This window comes from Emydura macquarii, unplaced genomic scaffold (assembly GCF_026122565.2).
Source record: "Emydura macquarii macquarii isolate MOO-44397 ecotype Brisbane River unplaced genomic scaffold, CSIRO-AGI_Emac_v2 contig_691, whole genome shotgun sequence".
NCBI classification, from domain to species: Eukaryota; Metazoa; Chordata; order Testudines; family Chelidae; genus Emydura; species Emydura macquarii.
Window position 1 is genome coordinate 4453314 of NW_027130828.1, and position 27634 is coordinate 4480947.

General features: G+C 45.1%; 1 long non-coding RNA gene across 1 annotated transcript in view; it reads right to left on the bottom strand.

The window, feature by feature from the left end:
• Positions 1-4349: 4349 nt before the first annotated feature.
• Positions 4350-27634, bottom strand: part of LOC137148770 (uncharacterized) — a 61840-nt gene continuing 38555 nt past the window's right edge. The window contains exons 2-4 of the long non-coding RNA XR_010918587.1: positions 9523-9663; positions 4536-4817; positions 4350-4422 (exon numbers count right to left, since the gene is read on the bottom strand). This is a non-coding gene — a long non-coding RNA (uncharacterized lncRNA). The remainder of the gene's footprint in view (positions 4423-4535; positions 4818-9522; positions 9664-27634) is intronic.

Below are 27634 nucleotides of genomic sequence, written 5' to 3' on the forward strand. Positions count from 1 at the left end.
AGATGGGTTTCCTTTGCAGAGCTGTCACTGACTTGCTATGAGACCTTAGGCAATCACTTCATCTTTGTGCCTCAGTTTTCTCATCACTCAAGTGGGGATAACAAGACTTGCCCGTCTTGCTCTGGCGCTTTGAGATCTACAGTTGAGAAGCGCTATGTACTGTCTGTGAGTGTAAAGTAGAATATTACTAATAGGAGGCCAAACTGATCCCAGTGGAATTCCTTTGCACTCGGTGAATTTACAGCAGGGATTGATTTGGTCCGGTGCTTGATATATCATGTAGAGCTCCTAAAGGACACATTTAGCAGGTAGATCTGTGACACAAAAGTTCTATGAGAATGGCCTTTTCATTACTGCCTGCCTCTTACAAGAGCTATAGGAAAAGGTAACCGGGAAACATACGTATGTACAACATGCAAAGGCACCTGGGCTCTGGTGACAGCCTCTCATCCTCCTGACATGTCCAGACACCTCAAGGTAGTTGTTGGTAGTTTTATATTCCACTGTTAACTGATCATTTTGCTATTATGAGGTACACATGTCTAATTAGTAATCCAAGGACCTCACAATGCATTACAAGCATTAATTAAACCACGCAAATTCCTTGCACGCTGGGTAAATATCCCATTTCAAATGGGGAAACTGAGGCACTAAGTGAAGTGAGTTGTCCAAGGTCACACATGTGGCCTTAATTTCCGAGCAGGAATCCTGACTCCCAGTTCCTGTGCTTTAATCATTAGCCACGCCTAAGTGCAGCATACACTGGGTACAGTATAAGTGTAATGGGCTACTGCGTACAATGAGAGAGGGTCTTTTACAGTGGTCCCCAGAGGACAGATGAAAAGCTGCATTATGTAAATATTGTTTCTTGCTTCTGGAATCTATCAACCTAGCTTATCTGTCCCTGCCCCCCAGAGAGTGTATTTGTAACAGAAGAGTAATTGGGGAATGGGGGTTATGATTCTGTTGTTTCAGCTCAATTACTGTTGAATTATTATGTGACTAGAACAGGTATTCCTATACATGGACATCTATACCACAAGATGCACTATTACTGAGGCAGCAATCCAACAAGAATGACATTAATACAGTGAAGTGTAATTTTATTTTGCACGTCTATTGCACCGGCCAGCCAAAGCTTCCAAAGCACTTAACAGCAGTAATGAATTAAGCCTTGTTACCCAGATGTGAGTTTTGACCATGGGAACAAGGATGGCAGTCAAGTGCTTGTGCTGAAGCAGGTCGCCTGTAACAAAGTGCTCCTCCTTGAGACCAGCTAGTGTAAGAATCCCACATGGAGAATAGATGTGCTGGATGCTGGGCTGCAATTGAATCTGAGGTATTAGTACGTGCAAGTGCATGTCTGTTCTCAGCATGCCACACTGCTGCTGTCACCCCACACCCAGCTGCAGTGCGTGTGGTGAAAGGGGCAGGAATGGAGAGCTTGCCATTATTAAAAACAACAAGGAGAAAACATCAGACTGCATGATTCAGAGAAAGGAGTGAGAAAAAGGCTCTGGTTTGGTTTTACCCTTCTGCAGTGAGAGTATAGCACAGTTCTTTCCCTGGTGTTTGATTCAATCATTAGCCAGTGTAAAAGATCAGCATGATGCTACTGCTGCCCGCCACCGCAGTCTTGCTTAGAAATGTAAATTCAGACGTAGGAGGGAGTGATGAATGCATATGAGCTGAAAACCCAGTGAAGCACAGACCTACTTAACAAAACACTTTGCCAACCTACGGGGAGTGTCATCCTAGCCTGCTCTTTTGTAAGGGCTGCATAACAATCCACAGAGAAAGTAGCCTATAGGGTTCCTTGAACTGAGTGGGCAAAAGCATTGACATCACCTGGCAACTTCTCAAAGCCACAGGTGACAGCTTGGGCCTCCTCCCAGTGAGATGCAGCTGATCATTCCCTGGGGTGAGGAACAGGGGTGATTGCCTCCCCAAACCTCACATGACAGCCCCACTCTGCCTGGGCCCCTGCCTGACCACTGTCTGTTATCATGACTCAGGGACAAATTGGGACACAAAGTGCCTTTGGTTACGTTAGATGGGGGAAGAGTCCTGCTGCCTCAACAGAGACTGATGGCAGCTTAGCCACGTGTTTGGGGTCAAGTGCACCTCGGGATTTTGGAAAGCCCTAGTCTTAGAGGCAGGGGCTTGCTGAGAGTCTCTCCATACAGTCAAATGTCTGAGCCCGGCACTGGCTGTGCTCAAGCTTAGCATTAGGTGGATGAACATGAGCATGTGTCTAAGGGAAAGTTATTAATCATGGGCTCTTAAGGTTACTGGGCTGTTCAATGCAGTTCATGAACCCTCGGTGAAATCCTGCTCATCTGGGTCCCCTGCCTGTAATGTGCATTAGGTAGGCTGGTCAGAGGAGCAGCTGCCCTGCACGGATCCTTCAGCTGAAGAGATGGAAGGTCCTAGACTGTTAGATCAACAGCTGTGAGAGGCACAAAAATGAGGATGACGATAACATGACTTAGATTCTCTTTTTTTTTCTGAGCTGGGGGATCCAGAACCACCGCAGGAGCTGAGACGGCATTACCCCACCCAAGACACAGCCAAGCCCATCTCCTCCTGGAAAGAAGGCATAAGAGGGGCATGTGTTTGATTGGGTGGGTGAAAAGCAGGAAGTCCTGGAGTTAAGGGACAGTGTGTCTGTGGGAATAATTCTCACCCTCACCCCTGTGTGAGAGAAGTCTGGGTTTAGCATGTCTTGCTCTTTATTGGCTAGGCAGTGCAAGATTTAGTTTATAAATATTCTCTTTGGAGTGGAGAGATTTGGTATTTATCACACCCACAAACAGTCACCTAGCCCCCTGTGCCATCTTCAACTTCCGAGTCCAGGGAGAAGTAGGTCTTGAAATGATTCTGCCTCAGAAATGCACTACAGATAGACCAAGAGACAGAGCAAACAAGGAAAGATCAAGTGCCAACCTCGGTCATGGACTCAGATTTTCTCATCAGAATAGGCAAAACTTTGAACAAGCTTCCTGTGCCAAAGCACTAATTCTCATGGCAGCACTACCCCTCAGAAACACAGGCTCATGGGAAGTGGGAGTGAGAAATGCCATTACAGCACTGGAAGGGCTGGACATTAAATATATGCTGTGAAGTTTGAAGCAGCTGAGGAGAAACAAGCTCCATCTCTAAGATGGGCAATGAATGATGCTGTGGGGTAGAATTAAAGGAGGGCAGCTGGAGCGCAATGTTATATCTTGCTACCATACAAGTCAATACTGAGGTAAATATCTTTGAACTCCTCTGGCGAAGTCCTAGTGGCAATGTAAGGGAGGAAAATAAAACCACACTGACTCCTGGGCAAAGGTAACAAAAGGTTTGCAACATGCAGAGAGTTGTGCACAATGTAGTGAGCTGGGTGTTGAGATTTCACCTTAGTTGACTTTACAGACTCCTAACTATTTTTCTGCATTTATCTCCTTGGAACAAGAAGCAGCAGTAATCGTTGATTTCTCAGCCATTTAGAAAAATCTGCAGCAACTTTCCCCATACTCAGGATCCGTCAGCAACAAATTTATATTTGCTTGCGGGATAGACAATCCTAATGGATGGGTGCTGTTGGACAATACGATGACTAGATAAACACACAGCAGCCATTGAGGTAACGGGATAATGTTAATGAAAGCGTGAACAATAAATAGTAATGGAATGTTCACTCCAGAGAAATACCCATGCGTACATTTGGATCCTCATGAGAACCACAAGGGACTCCCAGAACTGGGTTAGTAATATCATGAGGGCATGCTCTGTGATGAAGAGATGCTGGGTACTTCCTGCCTGCTTTGGGCTGGAATGATAAGGAGAATAGCCGTATCTGAGATTTTGGTGCCTCTACCAAACACTGGAAACAAAGCTAACTGAACTTTCTTTGAAGTTAGGCAGAGGTTCACTCTGAGGTTTTGTTGAAGGTTCAGGCTAGAATAACTATCCATCCAAACCAGTTCATACAACCTTAGCAACAACTGTAGGAGAAACAGCCCTGTGGGGGGGCGTATTGTATAAATCCCTTCCCATTTCATCTTCTCTTCCCTCCTCTAGACATAGATTTGTCATTCTAACTCTGTATGTGGTTTATTTCCTGTTATGGGGCTAGTGCTAATTATTGTTTTTGTTTCTCCAATTGGCATCAGGGTGCCAAGATCTCTGGGCAGACCACTCATTCATGCAGATGTGTACTAATATTCTGTATAAAAGGGTTTCTGATTTGTTTGTGGATGATTACTTACTTCCCCCAGAATGGGCCTAAGACACAAGCGATGCACGTGTCTTACTCGGGGACTGAGTTGGCAACTCAGCGACTGCACCCTTTGCTAGTGGGACTGGAAGAGAAAACTCACAATCAGATCCCTTCCTCCTCTGCAATCTTGGGGCCCTGCAAGATACGGCACACAGCTAGAGAAGGGACAAACAGAGAATTTTTGCGAATGAAAGGAAATACAACTTCACAGACACGTATACAAACACAGACTATTTACTGAGGAAAAATCCCACACAAGCCACCTCACCTAGAATTAGATGTGTTCTGAAACCTCATCGGCTGTTGTGTTGCTTGCACTGAGCCTGCTGCTTTAGCTGTTCTCTCTTCCATTTGCCGTTTCTTGCGTATCCCTCTTTCTGTTGTTAGGGAGTCAGCCAGTTGTCCTTCCAGATCAATGATGCTCTTCACTTCAGCAGCCTTTTTTGGGTACATTATTCCATATTTGTCTCACTTTATGTGAACTCCCCAGACCAAGAAGCGAAGATCTCAAACTAGCTTTTCTGTTCGTTGATTTGTTATTGTTTGGGCACTAAAGGAGAGAAATGTGAGAGAAAAATGAAATCTTATCATCTTTCCAGTTCATTTCATATACAATAGTTCTATGAAGCCTCTTTTCGGATGTACCTCTGTCATTCTCTCCCTTTGCTGTCTGTTACGTTTGATTTCACATTCACTTTTCCTATGTTCTGTCTAGTTTAGGAATAGTAAAATAATGAGAATATTGGATCCAATTCTACAGGCCAGTAGGAGCGCTGCCTCGGCAAGGACTGCAGGGTTCAGCCCATCTGACATGGATAACACGGTTTTGGATTCCAAAGCATGTTTCAGATGTTTGGGTGCATACTTACTGCAGCAAAAGGGCACTACAACCTAGCACAGGAACTGAAGAACACCACCCCAGTCAATTGGAAGAAGAGGGGACATTTAGAAAGGCAAAAATATAACCAGCCATGCTGGAGAGTATCTAATGCCTGAATCCTAACAAGAAAGGTCATGGGAACTTTAATGACCAGAAGTGGTCAGGATTTTGGTTTTACTGTTCATCCAAAAGACGACACTCGCAGCAGCATGGCACTCCTAGCACCCTGGGGCACATGCCATTTCCAAGGAAGTTTCACTTTCTTGCTTTTCAGTTTCCCCTCTCATGGAATGCCAAACCTGCCCACACTCAATCCAAATGAACTAGCCTCTCTCCACTGTGTCAGCCAGCACCCGGGGGCTCACCAGTCCTCCACTCACTGTCCCTTTCAGAATTCATTCCGTTCTCTCTCATGTACTGCTCCTCGCACTTGCGACAGCTCTCCCTGACCTCTTGGTCAGTGTGTCACCTACCGTGCACCTCAGGGTTTTTCAGGTTCCTTTCTCTATTGGAGCAGGGCTCTTTACATTTCAAGTTTACTCCTAATCCAGTCTGATTTCTTACTTACTTCCCCCCCACTAGTGGTTCTGATTTCAAAAACCTCACAGCGAGGGCAGCTGCCAAGGGGATGCAGGAACAGCTCATCGAGAGGAAGTTAAGATCCATTACTTTGTTAGATGGCACAAAAGGCAGGATAACGAAAGAGAATATTCCTTGGAGGAGTTTTGTCCCTTTCCCACTCCGATTCCTGATTTGTTACTCTCCCCTCCACCCCCCTCTTTGGAATGCTTCCCTTTGCCAGGATTAAAGGTTTATTTCCACTGAGACTGTCAGCTCTCTTCATTTGAGAATGCTCTTTTACAGGAGGTGATCCTGTCTGGTTGTGCACGTCCTCTTCCTCAACCCTGCCTTTTAGCTATTTTGCAATTGCTTTCTACAATGCCCTCTTCACCATTTTGCAAAGGTTCACGCAATTGCTTAATCATCCTGATTATTAAAACCAGTACGGGGTGTGTGTGTGTGTGTGGGGGGAAATCATAGAGAAAATCTTAAATGCAACTATGTGGGAGTTTTAACCCCTTCAACATAACCCACTGAGATGTAGCATTCCTCTACCAGCTGCTGCAGTGTTAAAGCCAAGCAATTAATATATCACAGAGGGGATGCTAGCTTGATTTTCTCAGTGATGGATGCCGGACACTTTGCTGTGTGCTGACTGTCCTCCAACCGTAGTGATGGGTAAAAGGCGCAAAGGGTCACCGCAAACCTGGATATTTCTCCAAACTCCAATGCTCCCAGACTTTGGGCTTTCTTATGGCTTTTAACCACAGCTCTGCTTTGGGAGTGGGGCAGAGTCGAACTGCCAACCTGAAGCCCTGGGTGGTATGGGAAAGCACATCATCCCCCCATGCTCCGAAGCATGCTGCGGTGGCCTTCTTGGTGTCTAGAGTCAGTACACCCCATTGGGTCATGTGTCTGCACCTCAGTTTCCCCTTCAATGCTCCAATCAGTCTATATGCACCCAGGCAATTTCAGTAACGTTCTCCCTCTTGGGCGCTGCTTTTTAAAGCCATTTTGATTCCATGATATAATCACTTCCTTCAGCCCTTCCAGGCACACGTCATTCTATGCAAGTTCCCTTTAACAGATAGTTCATGTGTGGTTTGTAGCATGGGGCTTAGCAGAACCAGGCTGCAGGTTCCCTCCCTCTTCCTGCTACCAGTTGGCTCTTCCCTGAACCACACTGTACCTTTAGCCCTTCCCTGGGCTCAGACAGTTCTTTAGCCCCATAACAGGGCTTCTCGCCCCCCAAATCCTTTTGTCTCTTGTTTCAGGGCTCGAGCTGAAATCTTCCTGGCTCTCCTAGACCCTTTTTTTCCTGGTCCACCATGCAAAACCTCCTAGAACACCCTGCAGGCCTCCTCCCAGCTCCCCCTCCCCAGCTAAATCATAGCAAGCTTCCACAGCCAGCCACCTTCCTGGTTAAGAACATAAGAACGACCACACTGGGTCAGACCAAGGGCCCATTTAGCCCAATATCCTGTCTTCCAACAGTGGCCAATGCCAGGTGCTTCAGAGGCAATTAATAGAACCGGTAATCACCAAGTGATCCACCCCATCAGCCATTCTGCTACAAGACCACTTTCCTACTGCCTGCAGGTCTCCCTTTCTGTGGGAGCAGGCAGCCCATTTTATAGGCGGTACTGTTTTCCCGATTGTCACCATGTGACCCTGGGTCACCTGATTCAAGCACCAGCCAGCACTTTGGGCTTTAACCCTTTGCAGGTACAGCTCACCCCAAGACAGATGGACTGCACCTGCACATTCCCCCCGAATACAAACTGCTCCTGAGGGTGAGGCTGGCTGGATCTGGTTTGGTTCATTTCAGAGTTAGGGCCAGCTGTCCCTGGATCTGGCTGTGGGCTGTTTGTTCTGTGGTGATTGCTTTTGGCCTAGAACTAGGAGTGAAATTCATCCATGTCCTGCAGAAGGCCAAGAAAGGTCTGTGCCTCTGCTTAATCTCAGTATGGTTTAGGCAGTGCCTATGGATGTGCTGGCCCTCTACACAGCTCCATGTTGCCCTAAGAAAATAGGCTTCTCAGTGAACATGTAAGTAATCGCTACTCTAACTTCTCCAGTTTCTCCTTCCTTTCACTCAACACTGAGAGATGGGGCCAAATCCTGGTCCCATTGAAACCAATGGGAATTTTGCCACTGAGGTCAATGGGACCAGAATTTGGCCTTATAGGATCTAAGTCCTGTTGCCTTATTTATTTTCAAAGCTCCTGAACCCATAACGAATATCTGTGGGATCTGCACTTTACTGCTTCAGATTCTCACCAAAATCTACTTCCTGATTCTGGCAAATGCCCACTCTCTCCATTGCAAGACTGATGCAAAAAATTATTAATACCTCCAGTATTCTTCATTTCCAGCCTCCCCAGTAATCCTTCTTCAACAGTGACGCCAAATCTCGTTCTTTTGCTGCTCGCTAGCTGCCCAGGAGCTGCGCTTCCAGCCCCTTTCTAATGTACCTTAACTGGAAAGTCTTGCTCTGCTTGATGCTCATTTTTCATTTTGGCTTTTCTAATTATTGTTAAGCCGCCTTCACTTTTATTTAATAATGCTCTCATTTGCATGTTCTTTACTTCTGTCCCATATGGTCCCTGGTGAACCACAGCAGCGTCTGCTTTTGTTGTTTTGACAATTTCATTTTGTTTCAATGATAATAGAGGGTATCGTCCCCATCTGGGGTTTTACATGCAACGCCTCCTCATTTTCCAAAAACTGATTTTCTTTTTATATGAGTTGATTCCTGTCTTCTTCCCATTCATTCTTCCACATCCTTTTGTTAGATTCCCCACTGTACCAAAGGCTTACAGTAAAGAGCTAGCTAAGTTTCATACAGAGACTAGCATGTGTGGTGCATGTATATGTTACTGTCTGCAGGTCACAATTCTCTCTCTATATGCATGTTCTCACATACATAGTGTATGGGGTGCCCTCTATACTCACCTCAGTGACACTTATAAAACAATTTTTACAGTAAGTCACATTGGGCTCTGAACCAGGGACCTCCTGAGCTAAAGCATAGACGTCTTCCAGTTAAGCTAAAGGAATATCTCCATTAACCAGCAGCCGTAGGCTATTATCCTCAGTGATCTTGCCACTAGAAAGGCACATACTACACACCTTACAAGCAAATTACACTTTTGCAAACAGACCTATTCTTATTGAAAATTCAATCAACGTCCATGAAACATATTCCTGGGAATATTGCAAATCTGATATAATTGTGGTGTATCAAACTGGAATGATCAAGTCTGGCTCATTGATGCATGTTGGCTGTTCCAAGGCAAGAGTCCTGCATTATCTGCCCAGTGCAATTAACCTCCTCCCCCCACCTTTACACTGTACTAATTCCTTGTCTTGCTTTGTCAGGATAACCTAAAGTCCCCATTATATGTGCTCTAAATTCTTCTCTCCCCCTTTTTTTTCCCCCTTTTTTTGGCAGACTGTTCTTATCTGCTTCAAAAATGCCCTGATTTCCCTTCTTATCCTGCCTAGGAGGTCTCTCAGATTGCTAAGCTCAGCTCCATCAGTTGATATCATTTCAGATACATTAAACTAGCTCTTCTGTGCTCTTCACTTGGAGATGCTACTAGTGCAGTGGTCAGTTTGCATGGGCTAGACATCCTCTAGCACACCCCCCCCGCTTGCTGCTAGCTCTGTGACCCTCACTTTGCTGACTCCTCTTCTTGCTAATTCACTGAGCACAGGGGGTATCCCTAGTTTCCGTACTCCTCTCTCATCTCTATTACATAATGTCCACCTTTGGAACACAGCACATGGGCTCAAAGCTCCACAGACTCACCTTGCCTTCATGGACCAATGATCACATTTCCATTTCTGCACTGAGCCTTCTTTCTCTCATGATGTTTTAGCAGTATTTTGTTTCAATGCGTGCATTCATCTCTCTTTTTTCTCACTTTTGTACCTCTTCCCACTCCATCTGCTAATTTCAAAGGAAATTGCATAGTATTTAGCATTATCAGCCAATCTACTTCTCTGTTCAAATGAAACCAATTTATCACACACTGAGCCACTCTGTTTCACCCCACGTGCACTATTATTTATCTACAGAGTCTATGTCTTCTGCCTCATGCCTCCTAGAGAGTCAGTCCTCCTCAAACTCTTACAGATGCTTAGAACTCCAGAAAATCTCTCTCTTCCTTTAATGAGACAGAACATGGAAATGGAGAAGGGAGAGGGACAGAGGTCTAGGTTTGGACCTTGCATCTTACTCTTTGGGTAACCAGCAGGCAGTAAGTAACCAAGTTCCCTGGCAACCAAGGAAGAGAGAAAGGGAGCTTGTGGCATCACTCAGTGGTGACCTCCCTGACCAGCGAAGGAGCAGAATTCACAATGGCTCCAGCTACCCATAGAAACTGTTCAACTGAACCGATTTCCCAGTTGAAAAATAGTTCCCAAGTTAGCCCAATATTTCCTTTGTTCAGTGTCAGCACAGCTGCTCTTAGCTGTAACCCTTTAAAACACCCTAACCAGTTCCTCTCCCTCCTTGTTGTTTACATGATATTACACAACTCACCATGTTATTACCCAAAATAACTCTGATTATGACCTTGCCCTCCAGGTCCTTAAAATAAGAGATACATTATTCAAAGCTCCTTTGATGCCCATTGGAGAGGCTAATGGTAATAAAAACATGTTAAACAGCTCTTGATAGGAGCAATTGGAAGGTTTTATGTATCCGGGCATGGTAATCACAGCTGATATTAATGCTGTTTAAAAGGCAATGCCATACGTCTGATAAGAAAGTCCTTATTAGAGCTGTAAAGGTAGCAACATTTCTCTCTTATGAGCCAGTCAAGCATCTTAAGGATTTTGGCCAGACACTGCCTTTTAGAATGCAGAGATTAAAAAAAGCATTGTTCAAAATGTTAATTATTTTTAAAGAGATGACAACAAGAATTGCACTGAAATTGCACCATCTATGTTCCTCTAGGAAGGGAGGCTAGGGAGAAGGCTCTCTGCTATCAAACATCATATGGTGATTCATAAACTATCAGAGATCAGATATTTTCAGATTCACAATTATCATGGTTTGAAATTGAGCAATTTGAAATAAATGAAATAATTAAGGATTCACCTCATCAGATACAATAGAGCATACAATAGGCATATATAGAGTAGACAAGTATATAGGTTGCTCTGGATATACAATCCAAGAGCCCATCTCTGTCCTCAGTTTGGCACCTATTTAGCAAGGTACTTAAGCATGTGCATAACTTTAAGCATGTGAGCAAATCTGCTTAAGCTAATGAGTCTACTCACATGCTTAAAGTTATGCACATGCTTAAGGATTTTGCTGAATTGGTGCCTTCAAGCACAACTCCCATCGAAGTCAGTGGAAGTTGCCCCATCAGTAAGTGAGAATACTACTTACCAGCTTCCTGGGGGTTGATGTGAAGGATTATTAATGTATCTAAAGCAATTTGAACTTCATTTACCAAATCATTCAGAAGAATGAAAAGGAAATTTGAAATCCCTCTACTTATTTAGAATTTTGTTTTACTGTTACTGCAAATCCTGACTTATATGTTGAAACAAACTGATTCTGATGTGACAGGAAAGGAAGCCCACTACTCGAAAGAGATTTTATTAGATACAAGAGCTTGCTGTCTTTCTAACTGCAGGTGGATAACATGCTGCTATATTGTATGTTGCTTAGCAATGTGATGTAGGAAGCAGCACTGCAGCAATTGATAACATCATCGCCCATTGAAATGCTTGTGAATGTTATCTGGGTTATATGCAGGTACCATATAATTTCCAAGCAAGATGAAGAGGGAGAAGAGGGCTAGAGGGGAAAAAAAGATAACTACTCTAATGGCAAGAAGGTTTTCCTGTTCTAACTATAATATTGAACTACCTCTCAACATCTGAGATATGTAGAGCATACATTTCACACAAGGTTGATAAAACATTTGAACAAACTATATACCGCTTGTTATAGAAGTAATTTATAACAGTGCAATAAAATACTCCAATCTATTGGCAATTGTGTAATGTATCCTACTGTCCTCTTAGATGGAATCAGATCTGCTCATCCATATGCCATAGTCTCTACACTGCTGTCCGATAAAGGAGAATCTCCTTTAACTTAGTTGTTAGGGCTCCTTGCTTTGGAGGAGGATCAGATTTCTAGCTCTGTTGCTGTGAAAGTTTGAACACTCATGGTGAGCAATATAGGAACTACTGAGGCACTGAGGGGTATTAAGCAGCCATAGATTTGTTCCATGTTTTATTATACACACCCACAAAAACCTACATTAAAAAAAACATTAGTAACGTTGCAAAGCTAAGCACCCAAAGTTAAAAAATACCAAAATTATTAGAGTTGTCCATGCAACCTTAATTTGGCCCCCTTGTGCATAGGCATTATGATATCGACTTTATCCTGTACAACATACTATTTTCTTCCCAGGGCCATGCCTCGTATGGTGCACAGAATGGACAGTGATCCTTGAATGAGCAGTTATGCAATATTTTATTTTCTTCTCCTTCTTCGGTGGATGGACTCACTGCTGGCACAGACCCACATGGCTGAGTATGGCACAGCAGGTCCACCTTCCCCAGCGCTTCCTAAGGACAGGCACGCTGGCCTGAGCGTGATCCGCCTCTTCTCGTGGCTCAGCATTCCAGCCAGGTCACTTTGAAGTCTCTCCCTTTCCATAGTATCAAACTTCCAAACAGATGTTTCAAACAAACACTAGTCATCCATCTAACGTCTTCTGTCCCTCCAGGGTTCCTCTTCTGTTCCACTCTTCTATCAGAGTAGTGGCCACAGGACTTCTCCCTGGAGTCTCTCAACCAAATTCAAAAGCAAAATCCTCCCCTGCAATATTGCACTACAGAAAGCTGACTCCCAGAAGCTACCTTCCTGGTCTGGATCCTCAATTCACATCTACCCACAAGGCCATCTGCCTGGGAGTTGGCCTGCTCTCAGGCCCACTTCAGGAGTCTTTCACCCCTGCTACCCTCTCCCATCAGAACCAGGGTCTAACTCTCTCCTGGACTTCCTCTGCTCACTACTAGCCATAGAGGAATGGCAGAGTTCTTTTTCCTTTCTCCCTGTAAGCGACTTTAACCCATGCTTCCTTTCTTTATAAGCATCACTGGTTTCATCTTTAAATTAAGCCTGGCCTACTCTTCAAGTGCAATCAGATAGCATAATTGGCCTCTCAGGCCCACTGCAGCCCTTTCACTGCCTGTGTGGGGTACACAACCCATCACAGGACGCAGGCTTCATTTACTGCACATTGTTCATACCCTGATCTGAATACAGAATTATTGATTTCCTCGTGAGCTTTTTTATGGCACTCACCATTAGAGTATCTGAGTGTTTTGCAAACATTAAATAATTTACCTTCACAACTACTCTGTGAAGTGAGGTGGGGGAAAATCATACCCATTTTACAGATGGGGAACTGAGGCACAGAAAGAATAAGGTCAAGTAATTTCAGGGGCCTAATTTGAAAGTGCTTCACAATCGATAGTACTTGATATGTTCAAAGCATAGCCCCTATTGACTTCAGCTGCAGCTGTGAGTGCTTAGCACTTCTGCTAAACCAACCATCATTTTTTCTCCTGCAATCCCCTGCCTCATTCATTACACACCTTCCCAATTCTGAAAGAGAGATGGGGTCCTGCAGACAACAGCCTCCTTTACTACACAACCCTGCTCCATTCCCAGAGCAGGTCCCATGCTTTGCACTGAATGAAACAGGGGTCCTGTGGAAAAAAATGTGATCATGTAATTAAAAACTGTATCAGAATGCATGGGGGGAGTGCAGTAGTGGGACCAGCTGCCTCTCAGTCTCCTGTGCCCCCTGCCCATTATGAAGGGCCAGCCCAGCACCCCATACTTACCTGCCGCTCCACTCCTGCAGCCTGGTGCCAGCTCAGACGGGGCGGCCTCCTGCCCCAATCTGGGGGGTGTATGTGCTGGGCCAGCCCTTCATGACGGACAGGGGACGGGGGACACTGGAGGGGACAACGCCACCCTCCCGTCCCCTGCACATCATGAAGGGTCGGCCTGGTGCCCCCGCAGGCTGGTGCCCGGGGGCCTTGTCCCCCACCCCCGTTGGTACACCACTGGGGTTAGGTGCTGACAGAGCATACAGAATGCCTCTAGCTGCTCTGAGTCTGCCTGTAAAAAGGTGTGGGTTTCTGGCCTGTATAGCATTACAGGCAGTAAACGGGTTCAATAGATCCTGAACTTTGTGTCAGTGCAAAGACGGTTTTGTATCCATAAACTAGAAATTGACTTCATGCAGGAGGCAGCAAGACCGATTCGTTGGAGGACGTCTGGCCTGGTGCCACCATCTGAACTCTGTTTGCAGCCTACACAGATGAACTCATCAACACTCTCCGTAGTACTCAACCCCATCTGCACTGGGGGTCGGGTGGCTTAGCTCCAAGGTTCTGGAGCTTGGTGTTCTGCCAGGAGGCGTTCAATCCCATAGAGTGGGTGGTGTCTTAGAGAGCTTGGAAGATGGAGCTGAAATTCTCTGACTTCTCCACAAGCAAGGCGGTATTGTTGGTGCCGTCTGGGTCAGTGAATACTTCTTGACCAAACGTGATTGTGGAGCAGCAAGACCTAATATCCATCGATAGCTCAACAGAATAGGTCCGGGTAAGAATGCATTCCAGCTGTACACCTGAGGTTATAAAAACATAGCAAAACCCATGAACCAATGCGTACGCTGAGGCTGGTACCAGTGTGAAGTTCACACAGTAGATTTGACAGAACATGGGATGCCAACTTCTTTCAGTGCAAGCCACAATGCTGACTTGTCAAACAAATCAGAAGCCACTTTCTTGTCAATATACGCCACATGAAGTTAGAAATTAAATTTTGGTGCGGCTCAGCCAGAAGCCAGAGGGTAAGGACGGAGTCCATTGTCAGCTGCTCTGCAGTGAACCTGATTGCGGTGGGTGATGATGTATGTTAAGGAGTGGCTGCATCCTACCAAGCAGGACATGAGTGAAGACCTTTCCAGGGACTGACAGCAATGAGATTGGCCTGGAATTGCCACACTCCGTTTGAGATCCATTGCCCTTGTGCATGGACACCATGATGAATCTTTCTATTCTGCTGCGTTCTGCGTGATACCCACACTTTTAAGAACAGTTGATGCAGGCCAATGCTCACTAGTTCCAAGGCACTTTTGCGTAGCTTTGGTGGAATACCATCAGGTCCCACAGCACGTCTGTTCTGTAACTTTTGGATGGCCTTACAAACTTTCTCAAGTGATGAAGGATCAGTGTTCGTCGCTGGGTCTGCAGCCATGTGGTCTGCCAGATCACATAACCCTGGAGAATTGTCAGCAGGTGCATGGGTTAGCACCCTTTCATAATGTGTTTTCCATCTGAGCAGGACCTTGTCTGTTGATGACCAGCGAGAGCTGTCCGGTTTCATGATGGGGATGTTAAATGGCTGCCAGCCATGCATGTGATAGTGGCAGCATGTGATAGTGCAGTACCACTGCAGGAGATCTCCATGTCATCCAAGAGGGAACCGAGATTAACTATGTGATCTTTGATGGCCTGTGTGTATTTCACAGCTTCATCAGATCCTTGGAGAGACACTAGTGCATTAGAAGCACTACCGATGCTCAGAGATTTCTGTGCCAGGCCTGGTTGTGACTGAACTGGGTATGAAACCGTGATAAATTCCTTTGGTTCAGGTTCTCCACATGACACCACCAGCTGGCTTCTGACATTGTGTGTCAGAGGGTTGTCTGTCATGGGCTCCTGGTTTAAACGGCTCAGCTATCACTGGACCTGTCCTGGATTTCAAACAATGGATGTGCTGTGAAAGAAACTGACCCCATCCTCATCAGAAATCACTCCACAGTGAAATCTCACTGGGCGTTCAGTGGCACAGAAGCACCAGCAAGCTCAGACCATAGACTAGTTGCTGCTGATTTCTCACTGCATTTTCCAACTCCTCACAAGGCAGACATCCACACTACAGTGTCCAGCATCTTTCTGAGGAAAGGAAAATGGTAGAAACGAGTTCAGCTATGTGCAACTGTAAACCTCCCACCCACCCCCACCATCCCATAATCATGGCTTGAACCTTGAAGCTCCAGCACTATAGTACTCTACCACTTGAGTTTCAGGACTCACTACATTAGCCAGCAGCCAGAGAAGGCTGTTATCTCAGAGGGAAAATGGGACCATGGGCTGGGTCTGTGGGTGGGTGGACGTTCTGTCCCACTCCAGGAAATGGGAGGTATCTTCCCCCCTGTGGTGCTCTCAGAGAGGTGGACAGACCACTGGGGGAATTTACTGGGTTCTGAGGGAATTGTTGGGAAAAAGCCTGAGGCCCACCTCTTCCTGTTACAGCTGCTCCGGCTCCACACATATTGAATACCAACGTGAATGATATTAGTGCATTGAGGGGACTGTAATTCTCATTATTGGTTAAGTTACATAAATCTTTAGACAAGAGTAAGTTGTTGGTATTGTTGGAATGGTTACCATGGAAAATTCTTGTCTCTAGTGAATAATATGTTTCTCTCTCTGTTTAAAAGGCTCTGAGTAGGCATCTTACCTTCAGGAGCCTTATATGGTACAGCCTGTAACCTGTCTGTCATTGAACAGGGACAGTCTGTTCTCCAGACTAGGCAATTCATTTTTAAAGCTAATTACAATGAAGAGGATATTACAGAGCAACCAGTGGTACTGCCGGAATGGTGCTAAACTCTGGTGGGGTCCTGCAGCATTAGGGGCTATCACCATGGGACACTCTGGCATTTCTATTTCATAAGGGCTCTGGTCTCTCAAGGCTCTACAGTTTTAGAGTAAGATCTCCAGAAAAATGAACAGGACAGGTTTTTAGCACAGTAATGAAGCAAATCCTATCATCTGACTAATGTATTAGAGATTTAAAGGACAAGCCACATTCCCCCATCTCCTGAATCTGTCTCCAAGCACCCATCTCCAACATTCCCCAGACGAGGACTTTCCACGGTTTGAAATGACATGTGTGGGCCTTTGCCAACAGTGGTGATCACAGCTCCTGTACCAGCAGCATCCCCTGAACTGGAAAAGGGAGTTATTCCAAAGGGAGACAGGCCACATTACTGTACTCTCGCCTGGGGTTTCTGCCAACAGAGGGGGAGCAGCTTTCATTTATAAAGCCAATGGAGAAATTAGCACATATGATGGCTGCTTAGACCCTTCCTGGCCTCCTCCAGCCATGGTATGATCTGAGTCATGCAAAGCAATGGAACTTTCTTCCACCACCCCCTTTCCTGTGAGGGCAGCCACTGTCTTGCACCACTGGTTAGCACAAAGAAGACAGCATAACCCAGGCTGAATACATACACAGGATAGGGGTCTAAGCAAGCTTCCACACACAGCACGTTATAAATACCATCATTTGCTAGACTGCCCCCCCAAATAGCGATCATTAATTTCAGAAATCCTTTTACCCCCATTCTCACTTCTCCCCTTGTTGAATCAAGCTCGTTACTATGCTGCAGCGAGATACAAGAGTGCATCTGTATCTCAGTAAAGAATACTGAATAGTCACCACTGAGCCCCAGGGCCTCTCCAAGGAACAATTCAAAATTCCATTTTAGGGTATTCAGCATGAACACATCACAGAGCTTATTCAGCTTGAATTAACTCCTGGGTTCGAGCATGCTCTTTAACAATGAGAAAAGATGGTGAGTTATACTGACGGCAGGGTTCCAGGACTCATTGGACATGCCTCAGAAACTCATTTACTACCAAATCTGTACTGGCTGCTCCCTAAGCCCAAGGAAAACACTGCTTCATATTTCATAATTAGTATTCACAGAACCGATTTAAAAGCTGTTTTAGAACATTCCTCTTGACTGGCACCAGAATTGGCAACAGGAATGGGGAGCTGAGGTTTGTTTATAGAAAGAAACGGTAACACTGTGGTAGGTACCAGATTGGCAGCACCAGACTGTTACAGATGGCCCAGACACAAAAGCCTGGATGGATTCTAAAGCATTCTGAACACTGGCAGAGTTCAGCTCCACAACTGAGCTTTACAACTTGGTTCATGCTGAAAAGTTAAACTCTCGGTTTAGCAACACTTACCCTAACCCAAGATCCCAGCCTAGATTCATTAACAGATTTTAAGGCCAGAAGAGACCATTAGATCATCATCTAGTCTGACCCCTGTCATCCAGTTACTCCTGTATTGACTTGTGTTTGACTGGCCTGGAAACAACGTGTAGGTCTGCACTGCAAACACCCACCCCACTGCAGCAGCAAGTCTCAGAGCCCAGGTCAATTTACTCAGGCTTGCAGAGTGGGGATGGAAATGTCTACATTGCTAGTTTTAGACCCATAGCAGGAGGTCCGTGAGCCCAAGAACTGACCCAGGCTCTGAGACTCGCTACCATAGGGGTTTTTTTGCAGTGTAGATGTACCCATTAAGTCCTGCACCAGTGCCAGGTCTTACATCAGGTACCTGGGGAGCCAACAAGGCGAGAAGTTGGAACTTTATACTCTAGGCATGGGCAGGCTCCCAGCTTTCTAATGGGATACATAGCCTTATCTTCTAGCCCAGGTGTCAGGCTTTACCACTGCAACATTATGTTTCGAAACACTGTTTTAAGTCATCTTTAGAGTTTTTTAAAATATATACTAGCTGTAATTTTCCTTTTCAACCAAAGTATTTCCAATTGGGCTCGACGTGCTAAGACAGCCTGTAAAATGGCTCTCATACAAAACACGTGACAGCTACAAAGGTTGTATCGGCATTTGTTCAGCATGTCCTGCATCTCTCACTCGCGGTCATGCTACCCTGCCAAACTCAGGCAGGTGAAACTTTTAGACCACACCACACTACCATGTATTCTCTCTCTCTGTCACACACACCTCCCTGTGCAGTCTCCAATTTTGCCCCTTTGTTTGCATGCCAAGGTCTATTCAATGAGTCCCTTTAATTTTAAGACGCATTTTAACTCCTGTCCAGCTATTGCAATGTCAGCGAAGAACAATTAAGAGCAGTCAACAAGAAATCACCTCTCCACGTTTTTAATTAATTTTAATTAATAACTTCACTTCCATGGCATTCCCTTTCTCTGAATGCGCTGAAATGTTCTTTTAAGCATTGCCTACAGCACTTGATCTGCTGCTTGCTGTAGCCTCCCACTGAGTTCGATTCCAATACTTTAGAGCCTTTAAAAGCCCACTTTTATTTGGACTGTTAACGGGGGGAAGGTGGGGCAACAGTCTAAACTCCCCCTCCTGAAAAAAGGGAGGTTTCAGTACAGCGCCATGTGCTGAGGAGATGGACAATGCAATTTACCATGCCATTCCCCACCTCCCATGCTGAGGTTTAGAGTTATAAGAAGTTGAACACAAGCATTATGCTTTTCAGCCAGCTTAGAAAGAAATGAAGATATTTGCAGAGTCCTCTAAGGAATGAGTGGAAACCAGTTACAATAGAGACAATTCAGCTATTCATTTAATTTCATGAAGGTAAGTTTTCCTGCATGGAAAACACTCCTTCTAGCTGACTGGAAGCAGACTGACATCACACAACCTTACAGGAACGAGACACAGAGCTATGTAGGACACCTACTCAAGCTGACGAATCTCACCACTGCCTCTCTGCAGCACAGCAGCTCTCCTGCCTGCCCCCCTCTGCCCCTTGCCATCAGCACTCAGCAAAGCTGGGTGGTGGAGCTGCGTGCTTGTAGATCTCCCTGTAAGACCGTTCCGCCCTGCCAGGGACAAAGTACCACAGAGTGCAGGTGTGCGGTATGCAGACCCTTTTGCTTGAGTTCCCTGCATCTGGTCTCCCTCTTCCCCAGCACAGCAGATGTTGCGAGGGCTGGTTTACCTTTATATAACAGCAGCCAGCCTCTTTCAAAATCCTTAGGATTGAAGCAATATGATTTAGATCCTTACCATGTACAGAGCTGATATACAATAACCATTTGCCTAAATCAACAATAAGCAGGGGGTTAAACAGGGAGGACACTTAGTAGAAAGTGACAGCATTTGTCTCCATATGATAGAACTGGAGGTTATTGCTGAGCCTTTCCTCAGTGCTGGTCGTCATTTACACCAAAATTGTGCACAGCTACTTGCAGCGGCAGGGATATAAACTCTTGTCCATGACCCAGGAATGCAAGATGGAAAGAGAAGGGTCATGCTCCCCCCTAGCTCAGTCACTCCCAGAAGGCAGCATGGTCTCGTGGCAGCAGGAATGCCTATTTAGGGCATAACTGAACATGGAGCTCTGCTTCCAGACTCATGTGTGGTTCCAGCACAGGGTCAATTTGATGATTTCCCCTCTTGAAGGCAAGTCACTTGGAGAGGGCAGTTTCCCCAGCCCACCTACCCCCTTCTCGGCACCAGCAACATGCTCACGTTATCCTGGCTTTCATTCAGCCCTTAAATCGTTAACATCAATCTTTCACATCTTTTTGAAAGCCCTTAATTGGATCCTTCCAATTTAGTTTTCTAAGCTTTCGCCATGTGCTCTGGGTGCCTTTGCCTCGGACTTTCTTTTATCTGATCTTAAATTAAGATCTGTTCCATGGCCCATATGCCTCTAATGGATTTTCTGGTTCAGGATAAGTGAATGTATAATTCAGCCAGAAGGTTTTTCATAACTGCAGTCTTAGAATAGATTAAAAGCCACTAGCTTCTACCAGTGCAACCCCCTTTATGAAGCCACAACTTCAGAGGAATACAATAGAGACATTTCTCTCTCTGTATTCCTTACTTTAATCTCCAGGAGAATTCTCTCGCAGTTTCAATAAGATTCACAGTTTTTTAATTTTTCTATTTTCACTTTAGCAACTTACAGCTCAAACATGGAGAAGCTGGCATGATGCACCACTCTGCCACACTACTTGTAGACTTCAAAATTACATTTTAATAAAGAGGGTAACCTCTGTTTTCACAGTCAATTGCTCAGAGTAACTTTCAGAGTTTGCCCTTGCCCCATTCACCTTCCCAAGCATTTCAAGAGACACAGAGACCACTGGAAGAAGGGAGCAGCTGCCGGTAAAGGATGAAAAGCAAGCCCGTGGCTGGCTCCCACACAGCAGAGCTTTTCAGCCTCAATGAACATCATTTACTTGGTTTGTCAGTTCACAGCCACAAGGTCACTGATATTCATACTTGTTTTTCTCTCTCACTGAGCCAAGCCACTGGAACAAATCCCTCTTGTCTGCAGATGAAAAACACACACCTACACAACAGGTAGCAGAGGCAAACCGCCTGCACTGCACAAGTTCAGAAGTAGCTGGTGTTAGGCTAGGCGTCTTCGCATTTGGAGGCCCAAGACCATCACCAGGAAAAGAGCCCCCACATAGTATTATAAGTTTGAGCACTTTCCTCTCAGGCTTCTATTTTTCCTGGTAGGTCACTTTCAGAGCTACTAAGAATCAGACCTACCAAGTGTAACCATTTATCTGGTCTAGTGTCAGATTTCTCACTTGTATTACAATAGTGGGGAGTGTATATATGTGGGCAGGGGAGGGTTGGTTGCATGACCTTTCACTTTCCACCTCCCATTGCTATCCAAAGGTCATGCAAAAGGCTAAATCAGCATGGCCAGGAGCAATGACTCTTCAGCACTGCCGAGTTCAGTACTGCCTTTTCAACTCCAGTGCCGTAGAACTACACGGGCAATTTCTGCCAGGGGCTCATATTCTATAATGGTAGGTATTTGCCAATTCATCAAACACTAGGTTAGATCATTTTCCTAAGCATCACACACTGCATGTGGGGTGCAAAATCAAGGATTCAGTGCATGACAGCAGGCCTGGCATGGCAGGTGTAATTTCAGGTACATGACTTATTTTCGAGCTAGCTGCTGGCATCACACATGTACACGGTCCATGTAATGCACTTCCTCAGAGCTGGTGTAAAGAACAGAGCTATGACCATAGTCTCACTAGTGTAATATACAAGGATAATCGGATGGGTGTTCTGTTCCAGCCAGGGGTCATTAGATGAAAGCCAGGATCAAGAAAAGTTAGATTTCACATTAGTCCAGGAATGCCTCTAATCCTGCATTTTAGATGCTGGGGAGCCTCCCTGGTGCAGGAAGGATGCTTACAAGGCCCACTAGGCAATATGCTACAGAGGGTAAATTGATACACAGGAACAAAAGAACTAGCTCCATTTTGACCTACCAAATGAGTGCATTTTAAATTGTCTGCTGATGGGAGCGAGTGACTGCTGGTCTTATACAAGGTGCCAAATTGACAGGCCTGGAGATTAAAGTCCATTATTCATCACAGAACTGGTACAGCAGAGGAAGATGTGGTGCAAGCTTCCCTTACCCTGACCTGCTGACACATCTCATTGTTGGTGCAGACTGGTTACCCTGACAAGGGAGTTCAGTCCCCCTTGCCCTCTCTGATGCCACTGCCACAGAGGAAGCCAATTAGAACCAATTATGGTGGTGTATTTCATTATATTGACACATGTTCTCTGGAACTGGACTTAGACCCACCTCAGGGGCTACTAAACAGCTAGCAAGTGATACATTTCAGTCACTGCTAATCTTGGCTGGGTTTAACCAAACAGCCCAGAAGCAAAAGAAATCCTATCCCATAGACAATTCCCTGCACCATCCAGCCCCTCCCAGAAACCATTTTAGATTATTTATGACATGATTCATTTGGTTCTCTGCAAAGGAAAGTGGAAAGTCAGTTGATTTCAGTGGATTGGGAACAGAGCAGCAGCACAGCAGATGCAGTAAGGAGTTAATATGGTGTTACTTTGGAGAACAGGACAGAAGAGGGGAGGATGTCAAGGATGTTGGTGCTACATGATGAAGTAAATGGTGAATGAACATGGAGCAGACCTCTGAGCTGTGACTTGGTCCTTCCCACACAAACTACAATCCACAGTTCTCCCTGAGCTATAGCAAAATGGCACATTCGGGGACTTGGCATGCAGCGTGCCAACGGCTCCTGCGTGCACACTAGGAGGTCACATTGCCCCTCAGTGCCAATGGAGCCTGCAAGCACAATGAGAGGATTGTGGATCCCCCCTCTCCCCCCTCCCCTCCCACACACACACACACCCCCAGTGAGAAAACCAGGATCACAGCATTTGAGAAAGAGCCCCATGCAAATGTACAGCATCAGTGTGAGCTTCGAATGACACGGTCAGCCTGGGACTGGTGATAATGGACAACCCATTCATTTAGCCCTTTAACAGGGTGTTGCAGACACCAGTTACTGCACCATTACATGGAACACTTTACATTAATGTTATCCTTTTACATTCTTTCTGGAAAAGGCTTAAACTCCCTCTTGTGGGGATCTTAAGAAAATGCTTTCTTTATAACTGAGGAAGTAGTTTCCAGATCTATTCAGAGTTTTGCAAGAAGTAAATCTTCCTCCCTTCCATCACTCCCACCCCCTTTAATAAAAAGGGCAAAGTTTACTTCTGATGTGTACCCAACAGATTGCAGACTAGGTGAGGACTGACGGGGGTGTGGGGACGGAGAGACGTAGAGCAGAAGAGAGTGCATGCTCAACATTTAAGGAACCCTACATTACTCTACAGCAATGGTTCCAAACACAGGTGACCCCATTGTATGCTTAACAAGTTTGGGGACACTGCTATAGAACAGTTGGGTAAGTGTTTATAGTAAGAGACCTATTTCTAACTTCACCCCAAGCCATGTAAAGAGAGGCTCAGGATGAAATGGACCATACAGAGATAAAACTCACCTCTTTGTGGTCTCTACCAGTCTGCTTTGAATCACACTGACAGCATCACCTGAGGAACTGCTATCCTGACAGTCCTGTCTCACACCCAACATGCCCATACACATTCATTCACTGTAGAAACTCACCTGCATAGATATAGTGGCATAAAGGACTTTTGGTTTATTGCAGCCATACTGAATCACACAACAGTTTGGTGCAACCACGAAACAATTCACACTGACCTCTAGTACAGTACTGTATAGAAATAAAATAATTGTAATGCATGTACATAGTGCTTTTCATCCACAGATCTCAAAGCACTCAACAGGGGGGGATAAGCACTGGAGATACAGAGAGGTTAAAATTACTTGTTTAAGGTTGTGACATCTAGCAAATCAGTAATATAAAAGCCAGGTCCCAGTCCAGCATGCAATGCACTGGAGTATGCTGCCTCCCCATTAAGATAATGCCAAGAAGCTAACAAAGATACAGTACATCCCAGTTGCCTTGGTTTACCCAACACAGCAAGATGTCAGGGGATTGACACAGAAGACCTGACAAGGAGGCAAAGGCAGAGTGTACAGCTCAGGAAACATCCAGCTACAAAGTCCAGCCATAAAAATAAACGTTGAATGCCCTTTTTATGTCAAGTTCTTTCCAGTAATGACCACAGAGAACAGAGAGTCTTTATCTGGCTCAGCTGGTCAAGGTTAGAGCTGCTAAAATGCTCTCCCCTTACAAACAGATCTCCGTGATGCACGTCAGTATAATAGGAGTCCTAATCTCCTCAGCCCACCCCAGTTTCTTTGGTAAGTGAACTTAGTGATCATTTGAACAAAGGGCTGAATGACACTGGCTTTGTGCAAGTATAATGTTGGGCATACTCTGTATGCAAGTTTCTCACTGCCAAGCTCTGCCAACATCCTTCCGTCCTCACCACAGCTCTGCAGATACACCTTTATCACCTGCTGTTCCACTCCTGCATCTCACAAAGCAAAGATGGGCTACTGGGCTGAACTGTATAGTGAGATTGCAAAGAAGAATCTCAATAGAAGACACCCAGCTCCCTTTCACTTGTGATCTGAGAGAGAATCTTATAGGGGACCCAGCTGTGGAACCCATCCCCGAGCTGGAACTGATGTTGTGTGTACCGACAATGCTGAGGGCTTCCCTTGCTGCTTGGACCACAGTGATGAGGAATCCAGCACCAATACAGTTATTTGCAGTTCTCCATCAGGGAAGCGGACTGCTTATTTGGTTTAATGCCAAACACACCTATAAGAAAATGCCTTTTGCTACAATATTTTGGGGCCAGTGGTTGCTACAACAGTTGCAACATTTTATCCCTGCTTCAAAGCAGCTCCCACAACACCCCACTGTCCTTGTTAAGCCTGCGTTGCAGTGGGCAGGACGTACAGCTTCCTTGTTGCACATGTTGAAAGTATGAAAAAATGTTTGCCTGCTCAGATGAGAGCCGCAGATTCTTCCTAGCAGAGTAACAATGTGACCTCCTGAATGAGATGCTGCACTTTGTTTTTAGCTCTAATGATTAGCCAGCATTAAGGCTGATTTTAAAAACTAATAATGCGCCCAAATACATGGTCAAACACAGGACAGGCAGCTAATGAGTTCTGACTGGTGAAAACACGCCATTAGCAGCTAGGAACAACCGTCCTCTCTTACAGCCTTCAGCACTAGGCGCATTGGGCCCCATGGAGAGTAAATACATCCAAAAGCACTTCTTCCAGCTCCCTACAATTTGAAAGTTTCATCTTGATAATTAACACAGCACTCTCCTGCAGCAGAGTGGTTAAACCCATCAGAAGGCATGAGAATTCCAGCTTTACCCTCTCCTTAAGGGGTCAGGATATTTTTTAGGCACCCCCGTTTGTCAATTCCTGGCTGCAGAGAGGCACATTTTAAAAAAAAAGAGGGTTGGCTTTAATGGGAGATCACCCTGCTTTTCTTGGGTTGTGCTACAGCATGAACATTATTCTGTGTATGCAATTTTTGGGTGCATTACGTGTCTTCAGCATTTAAAAAGGACTGTGGGGGCGGGGCTGGGATTAATGACTCCTACGTCCTATCTCCACATTCACATGCTATGCAGCCTTGGGTGTGTCCCTTCACCTCTCTGTGCCTATCTGTAAAACAGGTACTACAATATTTCATTCCCAACCCCACAGTGGACTGCTGAGGATTCACTCATGGCTTGATCCTGCTCCCATTGCTCTTGTTCGGTCTGCAGCATTCCACGATCCCATTTCCTGGGGAGAGTTGAAAGGGACACTGACGTTTACTGCCTAAGCCAACAGAGCAATGGTGATTTGCACCAGCTGAGGATATGCCACTCAGTGAGTCCCCTCGTTAGGACCCCCGTTCAGTTAAGCACATGCTGATATCACACTGAGTCAAATCACAGATGAGACTTGAGCATGTGCTTAAGTGCTTTGCTTAGTCAGAGCCTAGCTCTGGAAAGGTGTTTTTAAATTGCAAGCCTGGGAATAATCGATGATTAGTTACCTCCCAAAGTTGCAACTTGACGCTGGGCTGAATCTGCTTGAAGTACGACCTGACTTGCTGAAGGAGAATTCGTACTGCTGTTAAAATCAATGAGGTCTTAAAAAATTGTATTTAAAAAAGCTAAGCTGCACTAACTTGGCTCTTTATGACATTAAGTACATCAAGCAATTCTCAATTATAAAGTGAATGTTATTTAAGTTAACATGTCTTATTCGATTTACAATAAATTAGGATATAAAACTTTCTAAAATGTAGCTGATGAACGTGGTGGCAGAGAGGTGATGGAAGTCTGATCTTGGGCTAATCTGATTCCAGCCATAAATAGGTAAATCCTGCTTTTCTGAACCCTGAATATCCAAGTTATGTATCTAATCCCCTAGCCACAATACCGATGGTAACCATTGGCTTGTCCCCAGAGATCTCAGACTTCACTCATTCTTCACTTTGGAACCAGACTCCTTCTGGAGAGCTCGCATATGGTGCCAGGAGACTCATGTCTCCTGCTTCACACCTGTGCACTGCTGCCCAGAACGAGGTGCCCGAGGCCAAAGGGAGGAGCACCCATTAGAGAAGCATTACATACATGCTAGGCAATGAAATCTAGTAACGGGAGTACAGTATGTGTGGTCCAAACTCTGCTCCTAGTAGCACCAGAGCCTCTTCACTGAAATTGATGCAGTTGCAACAGTATAAATTGGCTCCAAGTTGGCATTTAATGGAAAAGCTGGGCTAGGGACCTGCTGTTGAAGGACAGTCAGTGAAGGGAGCATATGGGGACTTAGAGATGGTGCTCAATATGAAATGCTGCTTGTCAGATTTGACATTACACCTCAGTAATTATATCCATCTTAAGGAGATGGAGTTTACTGACAGCGAATGATGGCCATTAAAGCAGGAATAAACCTGCTGGGAAAATGTGTCCACATCAGTTTAATTGGGCTGTGCTCATTGTTAGCATTATTATAGTCTGTGACAACGCACCCACTGAAATTATCTTTTCTTTTCAAGTCCTTTCTCCTTTCCTCCTGTCACACAAGCTGGGAATATTGGTGTTCCTGAGTCTAAATTACTTTTGGCCAACCCCAGCTGGTGACCAAGTTCCAGCTCGCTAGTGCCTCAGCACGGTGGAGCCCACATCATATCGTGCTCTGAATCACAAAGCAATTTCAGGACATGCAAGGTGGCTTCATGTCGTCATTTAGGAAGCACCTGCTCATGTATTTAGTGGCATAAAGAAATGCTTCTTTTTTGGCCATAGGACATTGAGACATATGCTCACCCTGACAGACAGAATTTGCATGTAAGGAAGCAGCCAGACTGCCCATGCACTTTGTTCCTTTCTATTGTATATTTTTTCCCTCCACAAGTTTAATGCGAAGGAGTAGGAAGATTTCTCAATGCAAAGGATGAGACTCGTTTTTTTTTTTTAAATCCACAAATTTTTCCATGAATGTTTTTGCTGTTTCCTTTTGCGCTCCCTGAATTTCAGTTTTTGGTGACATTTGACACATCTATTGTGGCAATGAGAACATGCAAAAATGTCAAACGTCTCATTTCAAAGCCATCTTTTGCTTAAAGTTGAGCTTATTTACACCGGAAAAAAAGTCTAATTTTAAATAGCTTTTCTTCATGAAACATGATGAATTTGGGGGTGAAGTGCTCTCAACTCAGTGTTTATAACAAACTGAGACAACA